Here is a 19,834-nt window from a genome sequence, read left to right on the forward strand (position 1 = left end):
CTACTTTCTTGAAAACTAGCTTATCATCACTTGAGAGAGAGAGTAGAGATGAGAAGCGAGAGAGAGCGCCGAAGGGAGAGGAGAGAGCAGTAGAGGGCGAGAGAGAGAGAGAGAGAGAGAGAGAGAGAAGAGAGAGAGAGAGAATATTTCTCCACACTTTGAAGCTTGGATGGTCGATTGGTTAGTACCATGAGGATGAATGACTAATCCTTTCATCTCAGAATTATTCTGGAAAAATAATGGATCAATATCACGACGACGACCTCATAAAGAATTTAGCCTTTGATAATCAAACCATAATGTTTCCTGGCAAAATTCCTGACAACCTTTCCCAGTACATACACATTAGCCCACAATAACATCCATCACCAGGGAAATACTCATTCACCAACCTCAACCCAAACTGGCAATGGAAGCAAGAAATATTGCTTCCCATTAGCATACAAAACATAAATCTAAATGAACATCGACGCCTGATAGGGATGACAATGCTAAATGTTTCACCCGAAGTTCTCCAACATTAATTGAACGTTTATACTGAAAATTACTCAACTTACTCTTCTGAAACAATGTCTATTTCAGTGGACTTCGTTTACCATTTAATTATTAGCAACATATTATATAGAATGAATGCAGTAACTGAAACGTGTTATCACGAACGTCTGGATGCTTTACGTTGAGGTACGTACGGACAAACTGCAGAATTTTTAGTGCAGCTTGTTACAAGCTAAAGTCTCTAACATAGCTTAAACAGTAACAAAGCAACGAGAAAATTTCAGTGCCTGAACTAAGTCTCGAGTAGATGCCCTTTACATTATCTGCTCAGCAGCACAGCCACACTTTAATCTCGTTTCCATAAATCGCATTTTTGTAAAACAAGAAACTATTGGCATCATGAAAATTAGACGGTCCAAATACTCTAGTAACATAATGGGTATTGAAATTAAAGCGAGTTAATGAGCCACAAGCCATCAGAAAACACGGGATATGCAAAACAGGAAGCATTTTCAATTAATTTATAGCGTTTAGTGCTCCACATTAGGCAGTAATTAGCAATTTATCTCTTTTCATCCGGAATGGTAACAGGTCCGTTTCTTTTGTTGGATTGCAAAAACGAAACTGTCGTAATAAATACAGGTAGGAGTTACTCTGGGGAGTATAATAATGTCAAAACAAAATACTATTGCATATTGTTTTATTAACTTACATTTTAAGAGAAAAACACACAACCCTTTACAAATGAAAACTGGAAAGTGGTATAATTTCTCGCCTTAGTACATCTGATCCATAATTTACAAATAAAAACACAAAACCAGTATTCTATCAAAACTGGTATTCTACGTAATGATTACCCATAACTTCAATAAAACTCAATCATGATGAATCTCCAAGGCTGAAGAATTTCATTCTCCAGTTTTAGGTAAAGGTTATTATAATAATTCATTTGATATGTAAACCACGAAGTAAAATATGATTAAATATAAAATAAATGTTGATAGTTGTGCTCCCAAGAGATAATCCTTAAATACTTGTGTTGCTTTCAAGAAAATCTTTGATTTTTTCTCCAAAATATCCTAAAATTGTGAATCATCTTATAACTCATTCAAGATCATAGCAACTGCACTTAATGTGCAAGATGTAATCGAGGGTCTTTAATATTTGTTTCCTGAAAATGTTAACACAATCCAAGTTTTGGAACAACGATACGAAGTTTTCCTAGAAAATAATTGCCAAAACTGAACCATATCCCGAACCAACCAAGATCATATTACGTATCACCAATGTGCTCAATAATACTGAAATCCTTCATGATCATACAAGTGTGGAATCAACTAAAACAAAATCCAGCTGCTTTTCTCCACAAGTGCTAATTACGTATAATTCCAATTAAACTTCTAAAATAGAATAATTATTTGGAATATTCTATCTTATTGGAATCAGACAAGAAGTTCCACTATAAAAAACGAAGTGCGGATCGAAGGATTGAATGATAATCAAGTAGCTACAACCGCATCATTAATCAGAATGGTATAGGAGTTGCAGTAATAATAATGAGCTTCAAAGGCACATAGTTATTAATTACAGCTGCCATCGGTGATACCGTATGAACTTTCATGTAATAGTTCATAAACTCTCAAGGTTTAAAAAGTAAAGCAACAGGATAATAGCTTAATTCGAGGGATTAAAACTTGTCCTTTACGTCTGTCCAATTTCTTACTTCCCAGCAACTTTGAACATTCGGTTTAACTCTACAAACAAGCTTTTCTTGCCTTTAAAGTTTTATTGCGTCTTAATACTTTTTGTTATAAAAGAGAATATGAGGACAACTGCAAATCTTGGCTCCAGCTTTTATTAATGAAAGACAGTTATTGTGAAAAACTAGGCAGTTGGCAACAAAGATCCTTTCACAAAAAAAAGGCCAAGTTGAAATTTAATGATCATAAAGCGAAAAGCCTAAAACAATAATATCATTCATTCATCTGTCGTTAAACGGCATCAAGTATACGTCTGCATATCTGTAAGCCAACTGATCAGTGGCGATAACGTATCAACAGGAATAATCTATCCACACTAAAAATTAAGACTTCAACTCCGCTCTCTCTCATCTCCTCCTCTCATCTTCGTCGTCCTCCTCTCTCTGATCTCGCTCCTCCGAATCGTCTCTCTCTCTCTCTCTCTCTCTCTCCATAAGATATTAATGTTGACAGGACGTTCAAGAAAAACACGGATTTCATAAAACGACAATCCCCATTATGTCAGCCGTATCTACAGAACAAAGGTTTCTTACGCAACACTTGAGTACATTATACTTGGTAATAATCACATGCAAATCCTCCGTAATGTGCAATCTTTCTTGTACTTAGTTCCATTTTGCATGTGGGTCACTATTTCAAGATTCACATCATGCAATCGTCTTTAGCAAAAGGCCAAAAATATCATTCACCTGCCTAGTAAGTTGCAACATAATGAACGTGGGAAGAGAGAGAGAGAGAGAGAGAGAGAGAGAGAGAGAGAGAGAGAGAGAGAGAGAGAGAGGTAAATATGAAGTTAGTAGTGAACGGTCCACATTTTCCCACAGACATTATTTGATAAGCGCGTTGTTATCCGATAGAGAAAAATCCATGAGAGTTCAAACATTGCGATCATACACTACTGGCAGTCGTACACATGAATTTTGATACATCATTTACATATGTCTGACACAATCGCTAACATACGGGTTTTGTTTGAAATTCCGTAAAAAAAAAAAAAAAAAAAAAAAAAAAAAAAAAAATGGGTTTCAGTAACAATATAAAACAATACAAAAAAAAACTAGGGGCCCTTTGTTTCAAAGTTTTCATCCCGCATGGATCTAGCGCTAAAATGCAGGTGTTGGGTATCAGACCTCAATTATCAAAGAACAGTTTCATTTTATCAGCAACCAAATTTAGGTTCATTACAAACTGTGCCTTAACAATAGAGTGAAACACTTTTCTCTTTAAACCATAACCAAGAAAAAACTATATATTCGCCATGAACAATGCAAATCACCATCTTTTTATGTTATATATATACATAACATAGAATTATTAATGAACACTGCAATATCCAACCTTGGATTTGCAGTATTCAAAATTTTATTCAGAGTCTGAATTTTCTGTAAAACCCCGACGAACTCCTAATCACGTATAATCCTTTCATATATTTAATAGAATAATGAATTAACGTATAAATGACGTAAAAACCGTATTTTTTCACAGTTCCTCTACAAAGTGAGGGAGGGTAATGGTTATCCGCAGGTACACGATATTAATTTATACATTCTCTAGTCTCTGATAACGAAAAGTGCGATAATGCTGGATAAATAACGAATTTTATAGCGAACGAAACGGCACAATAAGTAAATAATAAAGTATACTTAGGAAACCGCTGCGCAGATATTATTTATAAAAAAGAAAAAACTAGAATTACTAAAGTGAACCTTGATCAGCATGTAGTGAATAAAAAATATCACAGAAACCGTAACCGATGCAGACGGCACAACCAACCATCTGACTCCTCTCATCATCAACCCTTTCATTTCTGACACCGACTCCAAAGACAATTAAACCAAACATTTCATGCGCAACCTTCACGTGAAGCCTCGGAGGATTTCGCGGAACTACGCAACAATTTAGGATAGTGCTCTCAAAAGGAGTTTGCACGACTCCGATTCACGAAGGAGCAAATATCAGGGAGCAAAGGTAGCTCTTAATCAGGGCCATTTTCTTTCACATCTCAGAAATGAAGAGTAAACTCTGTTTTCATTCTAATTCGATACCTGAATCGGGAATATCAAGTGTATTATGAAAGATATACAGCTGCGAATGAATTTTACATGCAATTTCTTACTACCTAATTAATCGTTCACACTAACACTAACACTAACACAAACACACACACACACACACACACACACACACACACACACACACATATATATATATATATATATATATATATATATATATATATATATATATATATATATAAGAATTTTTATCATATCGCCGTGATATATATACATTACGCTACTTATGTCGTTTAATATCCAATTGATGTACTTTAAGAATATCACCGAAAGGAAATTATGAGTGGTAAAAGATTTGTTAACTAAATGACTTGAGCACTTTACAGTAGAACCAACGTCTTCCAAAGTCGCAAGTTGTAATGTCTAGTGTTCAAGTCTTAAATACCAGATTATTTACCACTTATAATTCACCTTCGGTGATATTCCCCCCCAAGTAGCGCGAATTGGATATTAGTCGACATTTGTTGCTTAATGTGTGTAATATATATATATATATATATATATATATATATATATATATATATATATATATATATATGTGTGTGGTGTGTGTGTGTGTGTGTGTGTGTGTGTGTGTGTGTGTGTGTGTGTCGTGTGTGTGTGTGTTGTGTCTGTGTGTGTGTGGTTACCACAAATAATGAGCCTTTCGGATGCTCTCGCCAAAATAGCTGTTACTTAAAAAACAAAAATCTAAATCTTGCCTGAACTAGAAAATATGGTGTTGTTGAAAAACAGTGGAATTAAAAAAGGGCAACGAAATAAGATTAGCTACAAAAATCTTTGCGGAGGAGAGAGGAAAGAAAAATTTCATTGCCTATGACGGCTGCCTGTATCACAATCCGAAGGTTTAATATTAAGACCATGCCAATAAATGAATGGGGACGCAAAGCAGAGAGCGATTCCTAATCCACGAGATCTGCTTAGGTAGGAAGGCCTCATACCAGCCCAGGTATACAATCTTCATGAGACTGGCCCTATTTCGAAAGTCTTTGCCAGTGAACAACCAAATACTTTTGAGAAGTGACAGCAAATCTAAGATGAAGCAGGACAATTTGGAGATTTCAAGCCAGACAATATTATAAAAGCAAAGAAACAGGGGTTGCTTCATTTATATAAAGCATTCCCTGTCAAAATATAGTTTTGCTTTGCAAAATGCATTGTCTACTAAAGCAGTAATTAAAACCACCCTAGAATATGATGGCTGATGATGAGAGGAAAACATATTTTCTGGTAAAAAACACTACATCCCTTATACAACAAATGGGTGAAGGCATCACGTATGCCCCTTAAAGGCTATACAAGATGCTATTTTTGGCTGAAACAATGAGTCTTGGTTGACGAGTCATAGGACCAATAGAGTACAAGGGGGTCACAAAGCCCTCCAAAATATACTGCGTTACAGCCTTAGGTAAGTGTTTTTTAACAGAGTCACTTATTGGAAAGTGCTCCAGTCTGCAATGCAAGCAACCCATGATGCAAGTTATTAGAGGTGACTGATCCTTTGCAGGACTGAGTGGTTTTCAAGGGCTTACAGATTTGGGTGGCACTGGACTTCATACATTTCAATCACGATGGCTAGCGATTAAAAGAATGTTCTAAAGTTACTCAAAAGGATGAGGGGTACCCAGGGCATAAAAATTGTCTGAAGAGGAGAATATATAGCAAATTATCAACTTTGAAAGTGCACCAAATGGAGACGAAAATAAAAAGTGAAACTGATAAAGCCCAAGCTAACCAGAATGAAGTCTCTCCTTTAAGAGATTATCCAAAGGCCAGGTGTCACAATAAATAAAGATGTCCTGATATCTTCAAAGACTAGTGAGGGAGCCGAGGCTATACCATTTACCAGAAGCAACTTAAATAAGTTGCAAACCCAAAATTAGCAACAGCATTATGTGACTGGTCTGGTCCATTTAGTATCGATCCCGAAGTACTATTACCTGGATACCTTCATTTTATGGAATTAGGATGAGATATACCCAGGGTATTGGACTCGAGTGATTGGATTTTAGACACGTCAAGCAAGACTGCCAGTCAATAGAAATACAATAAGTTGAAAAGGGCTCATAAGAATGAAGGATACCAATATATCAAGACTTCTCAGAAGAAAATATTTTACAGCAAAAGTTTATCTTCAAATTGCTCCATAAAATCTGAAGAAAAAGGTGAAATTGATAAGAGCCCACCCAAGCTCTCAAGAATGAAGTCTCACCTCTAAGAGATAATCCAATGGCAAGATGTCGTAACAAAGATGCCCTAATGTCTTAAAAGTCCAGGAACTGAGGAATACCATTTACCAGCAGCATAATTTTCTTTAGGCCCAGGATATAGCTACAGCATCGTGTGCTTAGTCTGGTGCATCTAGCATCCACACCACAAACACCAAAAATATGGATACATACATTTAATGAAACTGGGTGACGATGACATGGATTAAATGTCCCTGAGAACTACCTACCACGGAGGTCGATATATGTTTTCAATAAGGATATTTGAGGGTGAGGGAGTAGAATAAGTAACTGAAACTTAAGGAGAGGAACATGAATATATAATAACATGATTTTTACTTTCTTTTTCTACTGCTGGTATTTTAGGCATTACATTGCAAACACAATAAATTTTATTATATCAAAGGTATATACAGAAGGTAAATATATAATACATACATACATGCATGTTATATTATATATATATATATATATATATATATATATATATATATATATATATATATATAGCCTCGTGTGCTCTCACTGATTAATATACAACGCTTTTCATTTCGCATCATCGTTCGTTCCAATAAAAGAAACATGAATATTCTAGTTCCCTCTGAAGCAAAACTTGGTTTCATTTCGTTTAATTCAAAGAGGGACCATCTATTCATAAAGGTATGAAAATGACAAGAATTACAGAATTTCCACTTTCACTATCAGACTGAATTCTGATTCTAACCTGGAAATGCAGAATAATGGAATTCACAAATGTAAGGTTTTTAATAGGAAAGCAAATGGAAAGATAACAGGAAGATTGAGAACGTTACGATAAACCATTCTACAATAACATTGTTAAGAGATGCATTTACATCCCAGTTTGCTGATCTAGAGAAACTAATCAAGAGCTATCGTGAATAAACAACTAAAATATAAGCGTCGAGTAAAGGCAGCGAAAGCAAGTATTGTATTTCGAAATACGATATACCTCACAACATTTTAATGACCACGGGGATAATAATGATTGCGAATACGTGAAGCCACTAAATCTATATGTATGCTATGCTGTATCCGTCTCTAGCAAACTGGAAGAAAAATCTCATGCTAATCTCGGTGGCTGACAAAGTTTGAAAAAGTCATTAATAAGCAAGACACTAAAGACACACTAAATACAATAGTTTCACTTGGTATGTTGACTAAACTCTATACTAAGACATCGTGCTAAATTTCAGTATTTCCTTCCTTATGTACTTCCATCTATTGTTCTGGTAATGCAAAGAAAATTCGAGGTATCACGGTGATACACTTTAAATATCACAACTTTTTGATACCACTCCCTAAAATCACAAATATATACACACACAAAATGAGCTGATCCAAATAATTTTAGAAACGTGATAGCAATTATACAATTTTTATCATTTCTAATTGGTTTTCACTGTGCTATCAAGTACTATATTACAGTATTAATTTATCAACAGTGACCATAAAAGTAGCAAGTAAATAAACCCCATGCTTCGCTCTTCTACTGTTACCTGACCTCGGAATTTATTAAACATTGAATCAAAGACAAAGTTTAACTTTATTCAAGAGGTGACCATATCTACGATTAAAATTTTACTATGAAGACGCAGAAAGAAAGGGTGATATCGCTACATCTTTCAAATCTGAATCACAATTTGGAAACATGATGTCGTTAACTGTTCAAACGACGAGGTTTAAATTATATAACATTATATATTTATATATATATATATATATATATATATATATATATATATGTGTGTGTGTGTGTGTGTGTGTGTAAACGTATACTATATATATATATATATATATATATATATATATATATATATATATATATATATATAAATATATACATACACATATACACAACTTTGCTTATATTCTTCATTCCCATAGGTTTCATCAGGAGGAAAATGTTTATCCTGGTTCTGAAATGCAAGAGTACTATCTACGTATCATATATCAGATTGTACAAAAATATACACACTCATTACAGCAGATTCCCCTGCATACTTTGTTATTCCAAAATTACAGCTATGTCCGTAATAACATAGTAAAGGCCCGCAAAACAATATCACCATGAATTACAGTAATTCTCTACACAGTTGAAATCCCCAAAAGTCGGGATTAACGTTCAACCAATAATAATAAATACAAAACCGTAACATATTCCAATATTTCAATCCCGGAGAGCAATATACCACATAAAATGCATTCGTAAATTTTTAGCAATCATCTCACAGGGATAGATAATGAATAGCCCTGTCTGATACTCGTAAATTAACAATCCCAAAACATAAGAGAGAGAGAGAGAGAGAGAGAGAGAGAGAGAGAGATCTGACAACAGGCACATTCACTTGGGCTCTTTTATCTGACTGTCTTCATTATTTCCCCCTTATAAGATGAAGAGACATTACATCACAAAACAACGGATGAAGGTCAACTTCAACCTTTTGGTGCTCTGTGACTCTCAAGTGTTACATGTGTCTTATATATGAATAAAATAAGTTTTGTAAATAAGAAAAAGGGTAATAAACGAGCAATAAACAATATACATTATTTTCACATGTCTCATGATTAACAGCCCTGCATCCACTCTCCCTTTACCCGAGGCAGGCAATTTCTAAGGAAAGAGAACACGATATCTGTGGCTGGATCGAGTAACATTAATCCGAATTTGCTGGGTGAAGACTGTTCCTTTGTGCGTGATGCTGATGGCACTACCACCTCTTTTCTTTGAATCACCTTCCCATTTGACTGATATATGTCCTCACTTATAATCAGAACGAGGGACAAAAGGTAAACCGTTCAACCATTGTACGTGATTCTGAGTTTAACACCATTAGGATCGTGATTTCACTGTGCTGAACTTGTTTCCTTTTCCTGTCTCACATCCCACACTCTTTACTGATAATCCTTACACAAATAATCTTTGGATCGTTTATACATATTCTGTCCTTGGCACTTGAGGAGAACTGTTATTTTCAGTCCCCAATTTTATCCTGTTTAATATGAAACACTAACCTAACAATACACTATGTATAAGGGTCTTTTCACTACAATATTATATTACGACATATTCCATTGTTATATAAAGCCTGGGAGGCAGACTAACACAGAGAGAGAGAGAGAGAGAGAGAGAGAGAGAGAGAGAGAGAGAGAGAGAGAGAGAGAGAGAGAGAGATTCATATTTCAAGTATTACGCACAACTTTTCGAGTTAACATTCTAGGCACCATGAATAGCTAATCCTACATTCTTCATTAAGAATGATTACCGTTACAAAATTTTCATAATTACGTCAACCAATTTCTCGGGTGGAAAAGTCCACACCGATTTACATACAAGATTGTTCCCTAGGGTCTCTCTGTGCCATTTCCCTCAGTGTTTTAACTCAGTTGAAAGTCACTGCTAAATTGTAGGGTGATCTTATCTGTCATGTCAAAAACGGTTTCTATAACAGAACATTTTAAGATAAAAACGTTTTTAAATTTTCTGCATGCATGATTCTTTGACCAAAATGCTGACAACTCTTTCTTGGTTACCTTCAATTTTACAGTTAACATTAACAATTTACCATATAAAACTTACTTTCTTACAATCTGCGTAAAACGCCACTAACCTAACAGAAGTGTGGCGCTCTTATCAAGATTCCGAAACAAGCTTTGCATAAAATCTTGAAATGAGGATAAACGCCTAATTACTAATGGCTTGCAACACAGGTTTTGGAAAACTGAATATGGCTATTTAGATCTCCTGAAGTAAAAGGAGAAAATAACTGAATTAACGGGAAAGAAAGCAAAAGATATTTAATCGCCATGTTATCTCAAGTTCCATGGGTATAACATTTTAAGGAAGGAATTATATCAAAACCAAAATTCTTCCGATTTTGAACAGATTAACATGGAGACATTAGTATCAACCCAAACTATTTCAATCAAATTCATATAAATTCAGTGCCTATGTTAAATTTTCAATGGACTAACAATCAATTTTCAAGGGAAATAGCTGACATTTAGAGCGTTAAATTTGCTTTAAATTATTATCATTAATTTTACTTTGAATAAATACTGAGTAATTATATTTTTCGAATGCGCGAACCTGAATACCAAATTGATTTCAAAACAGACTTATGGATCTCTTTCTCTCTCTCTCTCTCTCTCTCTCTCTCTCTCTCTCTCTCTCTCTCTCTCTCTCTCTCTTTTTTTCTTTGGGGGGGGGTTTGGGGTAGGGGTGGGGGGTGGGGGGTTATAAAATCAACATATGGACATTTGTTTCCCTCTTTCATCCTTTATGGGAAAATAAATTAAAAACCTCCTAATGCACTATAAAGTATCGAAAAGTTCTGCCGTACGTAGGGCCTTCATATAAAAAGTCCATCATAATGAAACTAAGTCAAATTCTAACAAAACGTTAGGCAACCATCAAGTTATAATTCTAAGCATCTGAAAACTGAAAGAAACTCTCAACTAACTCATTGCAGAAGAAAATGAATTAAGTGTTGGTAAGGTGATTAAAAGTGGCCTAATGTTGTGTGGGATCTGCAAAAAGGGAGATGGGTGACTGAGAGACAAACATCCGGTATATCAGTATTTAAGTGCGCAGACAAATATTCTATAAAATATTTACACCTATAAACGCATATACACACACACAATATATATATATATACATATATATATATATATATATATATATATATATATCTTATATATATATATCTATCATATATCCTATATCTATATATTATATAATATATATATATATATATATATATATATATATATATATGATATATATATATATATATATATATATATATATATATAATACACACACACCGTAACACAGACATCAAGAGAACTACGCTCAAACCAAAGTACATTTCCAAAATAATTTTGATACAATATAAATATAAGCCAAGAATATAATTGCATACTCTGATATTTACATAAATCACAGGTTCCACTGGGCGCTTTGGCCGTCCAATAACTTTCCTTTCACATATCGCCCCCCCCCCCCCCCCACCCCCCACCACAAAAAGAAAAAAAAGAAAAAAAAAGAGAACCCCGTCCCGTCGCTGTAACATCTCTGAGTTTCGTGTACATCAATTACTGGTGGATTTCATTTTCCATAACTTGATAAAGCACAGGATGAAGTATTGCAACATGCTGCCTAAATCAACCTATCAGTTGTTAGCAGGGGAAGGGACTGGAAAAGAGCAGGAAAGTAGTAGCTTGAAATTTAAAATTCGACGCCCAAATCGAGCTCAGTAATGTACTTTCATATTTTCATTATCCATGAAAGTCTGGGTTACATAACAAATATCAGTAACGACAATGCTTCGCCAAAATTCAAGTATATATCCAAAATGAACCATTTCATAGCTGAATTATCTCTTGAATGACAGACTAGGAGAGAATACCTGGAATTTTTTTCATCTGAATATCTATAAAACCCATTTATTCAAAGTGCAAATATTGCCTCGAAACACAACCGAAGAGAGAAAGAACCAACCACAGTACACTTCGGCAAGAAACACAAATAACAGAACAAATTAGCGTTGCAAGGAAAGTATAAATATAATCATATCCTAACACTTGCAAAGTTCAAGAATCACAACTGGGACTGCATATACAGAAAATTAAATGCAAATATGTCCTTACGCTGCACATCCGCAGGCTTGCAATTAAGCAGTCAATATCTTCATACCAGAGAGAGAGAGAGAGAGAGAGAGAGAGAGAGAGAGAGAGAGAGAGAGAGAGAGAGAGAGAGAGAGAGAGAATGCTCTTTCTTAATAACTGTTGACTCCCGACGAACAATGGACAAGGGCGCACATGGAGGGGAGAATAATAAGGCAGTTGGTAGCTTAGTTTAGAACTCCCCCTGACAATTAGCCTTCGACCTAATTTCTAACAGGTCTTTGGGAATAAGACTGGCAATTTCACGAAATAAACAGGGATCTCGAAACTGACACTAATGAACACGCCTGAAATTGAAGCATTACTGTTGGTAATGCCTCTGGCAAGCACATTAACCATAGCTAAATACATTCCTAAACGATATTACAAATAACATCGTTTCATCTTTTTCGAAAGCTCTGACCAACGGAAATAATATTTCGTTATAAAACATGAAAATAATTCCATTTATATTCACCTTAGTGTATTTTGATGGCCTGCTATCGACCCCTAAATGCTCTTGATCAAGTGGATCCTACGTTATTTCTCAGTCACAGCTTATCAATTTCCTGAATTACTTTTCTTCCTAAGTTTAAAAAATAAAAATAAAATGTAAAATAAAACCAAGCCTTCAGTATCCTCTCCCCTCGAAGGCAAGGGCTTTGTGTAGAAAGAGCAAAAATAATGCCATTTTCGGATGCCTTTTATGTCGCATCATATTTTTAGACAGCTATCGTCTCTCGCCGGTTAACCCCATTCATATAATTTCATTCAAAATCCTTTACAGTTCGATGTCCCAATAGAACATCACCGAAAGCATTACGCAAATGCATTGTCAACCCCCAATTCCTCGTTGCGATACAAAAGCTGCATGGCATTTTTGACATACTAATGATGGTTCCAAAATAGAGCATAATTTGAATAACGGAAAGAGTTGGATGGACAGGGTATGATAGGACCTTAATACGTATAACGTTAATAACAGAAAACAAAGACATCTTTGATATAAAAACAGTGATAATGCGTAATGCTACGGTGCCAATATTAAGTTTGCGAGAAACTTATCAGTAATAATAAACTAACACTATTTTGGCGCAACAAATAATACGTATTTACAATTGCATGCGTTAGAAATACTTACACATGCCTTTCACAGGCATTATTTTCATTAAAGTATACTAAATTATTAAATACAGACTAAAAGTCTTGATTTAAGAGACAGCCAACTAATAATGAATGAAGACTCATATGAATAAGATTCACAAACAAATTAACTTCACTGGCATACTGGTGAAAATATATACAATATACTATGTGCTTGAACGCACCTTTGCAAAAAAGAACGAGAAACCGAAATCTTTGAAGGTAGTCCAAGGCGACCAATATTTCTGACGGAGTCTTCTGCGCTGCAAAAACTGTTCCAAAGTTTCTGCATAAATATTGTGTAAGAAGCCTCCAACAAGCACACTAGAACGATCAAATATTCGGTGCAATGCTAAAAATTATACATGAATTCTGACAATCTGGGGCCACAAACACATCCAAGTGCAATTGACCACAAAAAAAGGTAACTAAACATAGAAGCAAGGATCAATAGAGTATTCGAGCCAATATGCAAAAAAAATAATGGTAAACAGACTCCTGAACTTATGGCACCTTTCCAGTCCAGTTAGTTGCCCAAGAACTAAAAAGACGCGAAAACTTGGAGACATTCAAGGAGATATTACAGTCATATCTATTTAAAAATGCTTATGGCATGAAGAGGTAGTTTAAAGAATATAAAAAAGAACAAGTGAAAGGGTCTTCAAAAATAGGCCAGGAGGATGATCTATGACATACCCAACCGACTTGCGAGGTTACTAATCAAGTCCAAAGCAACATACTGGTATAGCGCTGAAATTGCATGTCCACATGCAGTACATCATACTGAATTATGGAGAGTATATTTCAAGATTCAATTTTCATTAAGAAAGCAGCCAGCTGCAATCAAGTGCTATCGGTTACTGAAAGTCACTAGTTTCCATATAATTAAAAAATATCCCTTGAAATAACTGACTATTCCTACAGAAAGACACATTTTTATGCAACGCTCTCCCTATTAGAGTCAAACTAAAATAGTCTTCGGATTTGCCTTCACGTTAAATAATCGAAATGTTTGTCAGAATACAGTGACCTACATTCGCGAATTTATTCACGACCACTTCAACTTCAGTGTTTATTTTTGGTGGCCCGCCTAACGGGCACCCTTCAGTCCAATAACCCGGCCTATTTTGCTTAGTAAAAAATTAAAATAAATAACACAATAAAAAAGCACCCATGGAAGAATCTGTTATTCGTGCATATTCAATTTAATATGGCGCATAATAAAGGCTTTTCCATATCACATAATCTTATACATGATGAACATTTTTACTTTTTCTTCGTTAAGGCTCCTCCTCCTGTACCTGAACGAACGTGGGTCGTCCAGTTATTAATATTAAATACAAAAGGAAATCAAACCTCTGCCTTGAAACTCGAGTTCTCCACCTCGTTTAATTATTTATTTATTTTTTGTACACGCAATCACTGAGTTTTTCCTCTTCTATCATAAGCACTTTAGATATTAACACTGTGACATTCTAGCCTACAATTAGTCAGTCAGATATCAACATTTGGAGGCCAAATTTCCGCAGAAAAAATAAATAAACGTGAAAATCTTGTCCGCTCGAAATGGCTGCTTGAATAATGACAGAAAAGAAGCAGAACTAGCAAAACTATCATATATTCAAATGTCATGATTAGGTTAGAGGTTTCCGTTTCATGAAGGCGTTCATGGAAATATTATTTCCAAGTATCTAATGGTCTCTCAAGGGAAAACTCCGTTTATAAATCAAATGAGGTAATTCCTTCATTTACTTGCTTTTCTTCCTTTTGCCGCTAACTGATGACGAACAATGTATTTCTTGGATTATTTCAGAAGTAAGGAAATTATAAAAACAGTTAAGAACTTATTTTCCTGGATTCTTACCAACAATCGTAAAAGCAACTAGTGAATTGTTAGAAAATAACTTCCACGAAGTTGTGGGAAAAGAAAACTAAACTCTTTGCAATAAATCCAAAGTTCATATTTTAGCTGAAAGGCTTGTATTCAATTGTCATTTGAGAGAGAGAGAGAGAGAGAGAGAGAGAGAGAGAGAGAGAGAGAGAGAGAGAGAGAGAGAGAGAGAGAGAGAGAAATTGCTCGAAGTAGAGAAATAATTTACTGCAGCAAGTTATAGGGAACGATATAGGATTCAATATAAAAAGGCAATTTCCTAAGCTTGATCCACATACGAAAAATTTTACACTGAAATTAACAATATGGAGGTTTGAATTTCACTTAAAAAAGGAAAAAAAGCCAAAGTCTAATGCTATCACCAAATAAGAACAAAAATTGCTTAAATGAAATCAAAATTATGGAGATTTTAAATAAAATGGTATTTACCAGAATTGAACCGACCCACAGATATCTTGATAACATCTGCGCCAACTATAGCTGGTTCACTTAGTGTAGATTCTTGAGTGAGCCCTATGCCTACGAGACGTTCGTTTGGCGGCCGCTGATTGGCTGGGAGCTGCCTACCTCCCGGTACTAGCCAATTAACGGCCGCCAAACAAACGTCTCGTAAGCACAGGGCTCATCCAAGAATCTACATTAAGTGAACCAGCTTTAGTAATTTTACCTCCAGGCAAATAAACCTAAATTTGCCTTATTACAAGAAAAGCCAAGTGTGTGTGTTACAGGGAATATGTGAAATCCAGAGAGTTCACGAAATCCCTAGGTCATATGTAAAATGACCAATTCGCTTAGGAACATTTGATCCCAGAGGGCCAGTACCAAACACGGTGAAACGGTGATTCATCTACAATGTTTCCCCGTATTTGGTACTAGTCCCTTGGGGGTCAATTGTGTTTCACCGTGTTTAGAACTAGCCCTCGGGTTTCAAAGGCTCCTAAGTGAGTTGGTCATTTCATATATTCCATGGGGATTTCGTGAAATCCTTCATTTCACATATTCCCTGTAATATATATATATATATATATATATATATATATATATATATATATATATATATATATATATATCTATATATATATATTATATATATATATATATATATTATATATATATAATTATATATACATATAAAGATTGTTAAACAGACTGAGAGAGAGAGTTCACGTTTTTTAACATGGAAAAAACCTAGATGAAATTAATCCAAAAGACCAATACGCGAAGTCATTGTATATGTTACTCTCTGAAGCGTCCTAACTTAAGAATACCGCATGATGAAGATTTTAAAACATTTGATGTTTTAAGGTTGTCTAATCTATAAAAAAAAGAAAATTATTGTTTAACAGATTTTTGTATGTCGAAATAATTAACGCTAAGGATGAACTGCTATGATCTGAATTTTGTTAAATCACATAACGATGATTTTAGTAGTCTGATCATCATTACAGGAAAACTTTCCTAGATATACTCTATGGCCCGAGATACATAATAAAACGCAACACTTGACCGAGGCTGAACACCTGTCTGTCAATCACCAACATTCTCTCAAAGACCAATCATAAAGCTATTGATCAAAATGCAACAGAAAATGTTTATTGCACTGACGTCTCAATTCGTGTTATTAATTACTTACAAGCCAAGATGTAAGAATAGCATATGCCAAAAATGATTGTTTCAAGAGCAACACAGTACAGCTAAGTATTATTCCCAAAAATCATATCAATCAAGTAATAGTGCCTTGTAACGTAATCAAACAAACACGAGAACTATATTATAGTCCGAGTCCCTGACAACATCATTGTTTTAGATATATATGGTGTAGGAAAAGCGCGCCATTTTTCTCTTCGTGGCAACAATGGAACGGAAAGATAGATGGCCTCTAAAACCGTGCTGTCTAAACAACTGCTGGCTGCACGATATAGAAAAACACACCCATAATTCTACCAACATAATTGTGTAATAATGGAAACATAAAAATAAAGACTGATTAAACCAAATGACAATTGTGAAGAAATGAAACTTGCATATTTCTTAATGTTAAGGGCAGAACAGTTTAGATACTGCGGTGATAAAACTTTCTCTTCCATTGAGCGAGCAAAACCCGAATTACGACTCATTTGTAACGACAACTTTGTACTCAACATCAGTTTCTCAAGAGATGTTAGAATACTTTTTAGGACCCACGAAACTTGAGAGCAAATGAAACAAGAGTGGCGAGGAATGTTAATAGGAGAGGCAAACTTGAAGATACGACTTCGCCATAAATTTATGAAGCTATAGCTCGACAGATCTAAACTAAGAGATTTTTTTTCTTTAGGTAAGAATCCTAGTGCCACATCTACCAGTATCCAGTTTTAAATACCTTACTTTATATCACATGAATCAATAAATCGGTAGTTTAAAGTTTTTTAGCATGTTTTGCTGAACTTAAGTGTTCACATATCGTGAATATAAATTTTATTTGTAAATAAAATGAGAAATCGCATTTATAAACGTGACAGATGTTCCGAAAGACGCTGCCACTTTTCCTTTTACCTTTGACAGGCGATATGTAGGTGGGTCAAGCCTATTAAACCATGACTTTTAAAGGAATTATCTCTTAAGCTACCCTTTGGATAAACCCGACCACCCGGTCTAGCTGAGAACTCTGCCGCCAAAAAGTGACTTCCTGCTTTAGGTTACCAAGAACAATAGTCAGTAGGAAAATTAATTCATTCCAACAGAAAGCACGTTGTGAAACGGGCAAATGCAGTTAATCATTCCAAAAACTTGCTGGCGATGCTACAAAGGATATCTGTTATTGAATTAATATCATCTGACGACGATGATTCTTCGTAATGTACATTTTGTATAGAATCATATTATTACAATTCCTGTGATAATTATTGTAAATTAATCATTTCTCTCCCAATGATGAGTTTATGTGCAACAACCTTATAAAAAGTATAAATTGTTACACGCATTAGATTTACGAGTTATAACACGGTCCAGATCGTGAGTTATAATAAATCTTTATTTACTCTACTATGTTTTCATATCTGTATGTCATATATTTTTCAGAGGAAAATGCAATAAGAAATATTGAATGGAAATGGCAGATTTTTTTTTTACTTTAAATGAAAAATATTTTCAGATAAAATGCTATGTAATATATGCAAAACTTAAATGGTATAAATTATAAAAACAAACCGAACATTACAGCCTTAAAAGAGAGAATAAAGCAGAATACTCTGTAGTTTTAAATACAAAAGAGACGATGAAAAAGGAAATGAAATTTAAGGAAATCATAACTTGATAAAGGAAAATGAGAGGAAAACCTAAAATGAAGAGCAATGAAATGAAAAACATTACAAACTCAAATGGAAAGTATTACAGGCGGGAAATTCAAATAATAAAAAAAGAATAAATAGAAGTAATCTACTGGTAAGATTACAAAAAAATTTCCCAAGACATACATACTGAATGGTAATTACCGATTTTTATTACTTTTAATGAAAAAGATATAATAAAATATGTAATATAATATGCAAAATTTAAGGGTATAAGTCATAACAAATATAACAATAAATAGTCTCAAAAGTAATAACCAAATAGAATGGGGATCCAGTTTACGGATTAGGATTTATACGGTCAGTTTCATTAAGTACTGTCCAAAATATTGCTTCGCTGGGCGATGGCTGAGGACTTGAGGGGACGATTTAAAGGTTAAGAAAGAACTGGCAGCAGGCTTTTTCTCTAGGAGGTAAACAATCTATCAGTTTAGATCTGTCGAACTATAGTTTTTATGGAATCTGTTTCCATTAGGTTCATCCTCGATTTAACAATAAAAGGATCAACGCTGTATTAAGCGTAGCCTTATTTACCTCCAGAAACTAAGCCACCCATGATAATAAATGGAATAAAGATCTCCAATTTTCCTTTCATCATTATTTGTCATATGAGCGGGCTTGCTCCTAACTTCACACATTTTACTTGCATACATATACATAACCACAAAAGAATATTATATATATATTATATATATTATATTACATTCCTTGCCACTCTTGTTTCATTTTTTCTCAAGTTTCGCGGGTCCTACAAAGTATTTTAACATCTCTTGAGAAACTGATGTTGAGTACAAAGTTGTCGTTACAAATGAGTCCCAATTCGGGGTTTGCTCGCCCGTTATTTCATGAGGTTGAGGTTCAGTTCAAGGTATGTAGAATAAAGGAGACAATTATATATATATATATATATTGATATATATATATTATATATATATATATATTTATATATATATATATATATTATATATATGTATATATATATATATATATATATATATACATATAATATATATATATATATATATATATATATATATATATAAAGGTTTTTTGCCACGAAGGAAAAAAATGAAAAAGCGAGATAGCCAAGTACTTTCGGTCCTGTTCGGACCCTTTACTGAGGCAAACTGATTTTACAGAGAACAACATAGTCAAAAGAAGGCTTAATATACAAACTGACACTACAAGATTAGCCATAAGGGCGATTTTCACTCTACAGAAAGGA

The sequence above is a fragment of the Macrobrachium nipponense genome, chromosome 3 (assembly GCF_015104395.2).
Source record: "Macrobrachium nipponense isolate FS-2020 chromosome 3, ASM1510439v2, whole genome shotgun sequence".
NCBI lineage: Eukaryota > Metazoa > Arthropoda > Malacostraca > Decapoda > Palaemonidae > Macrobrachium > Macrobrachium nipponense.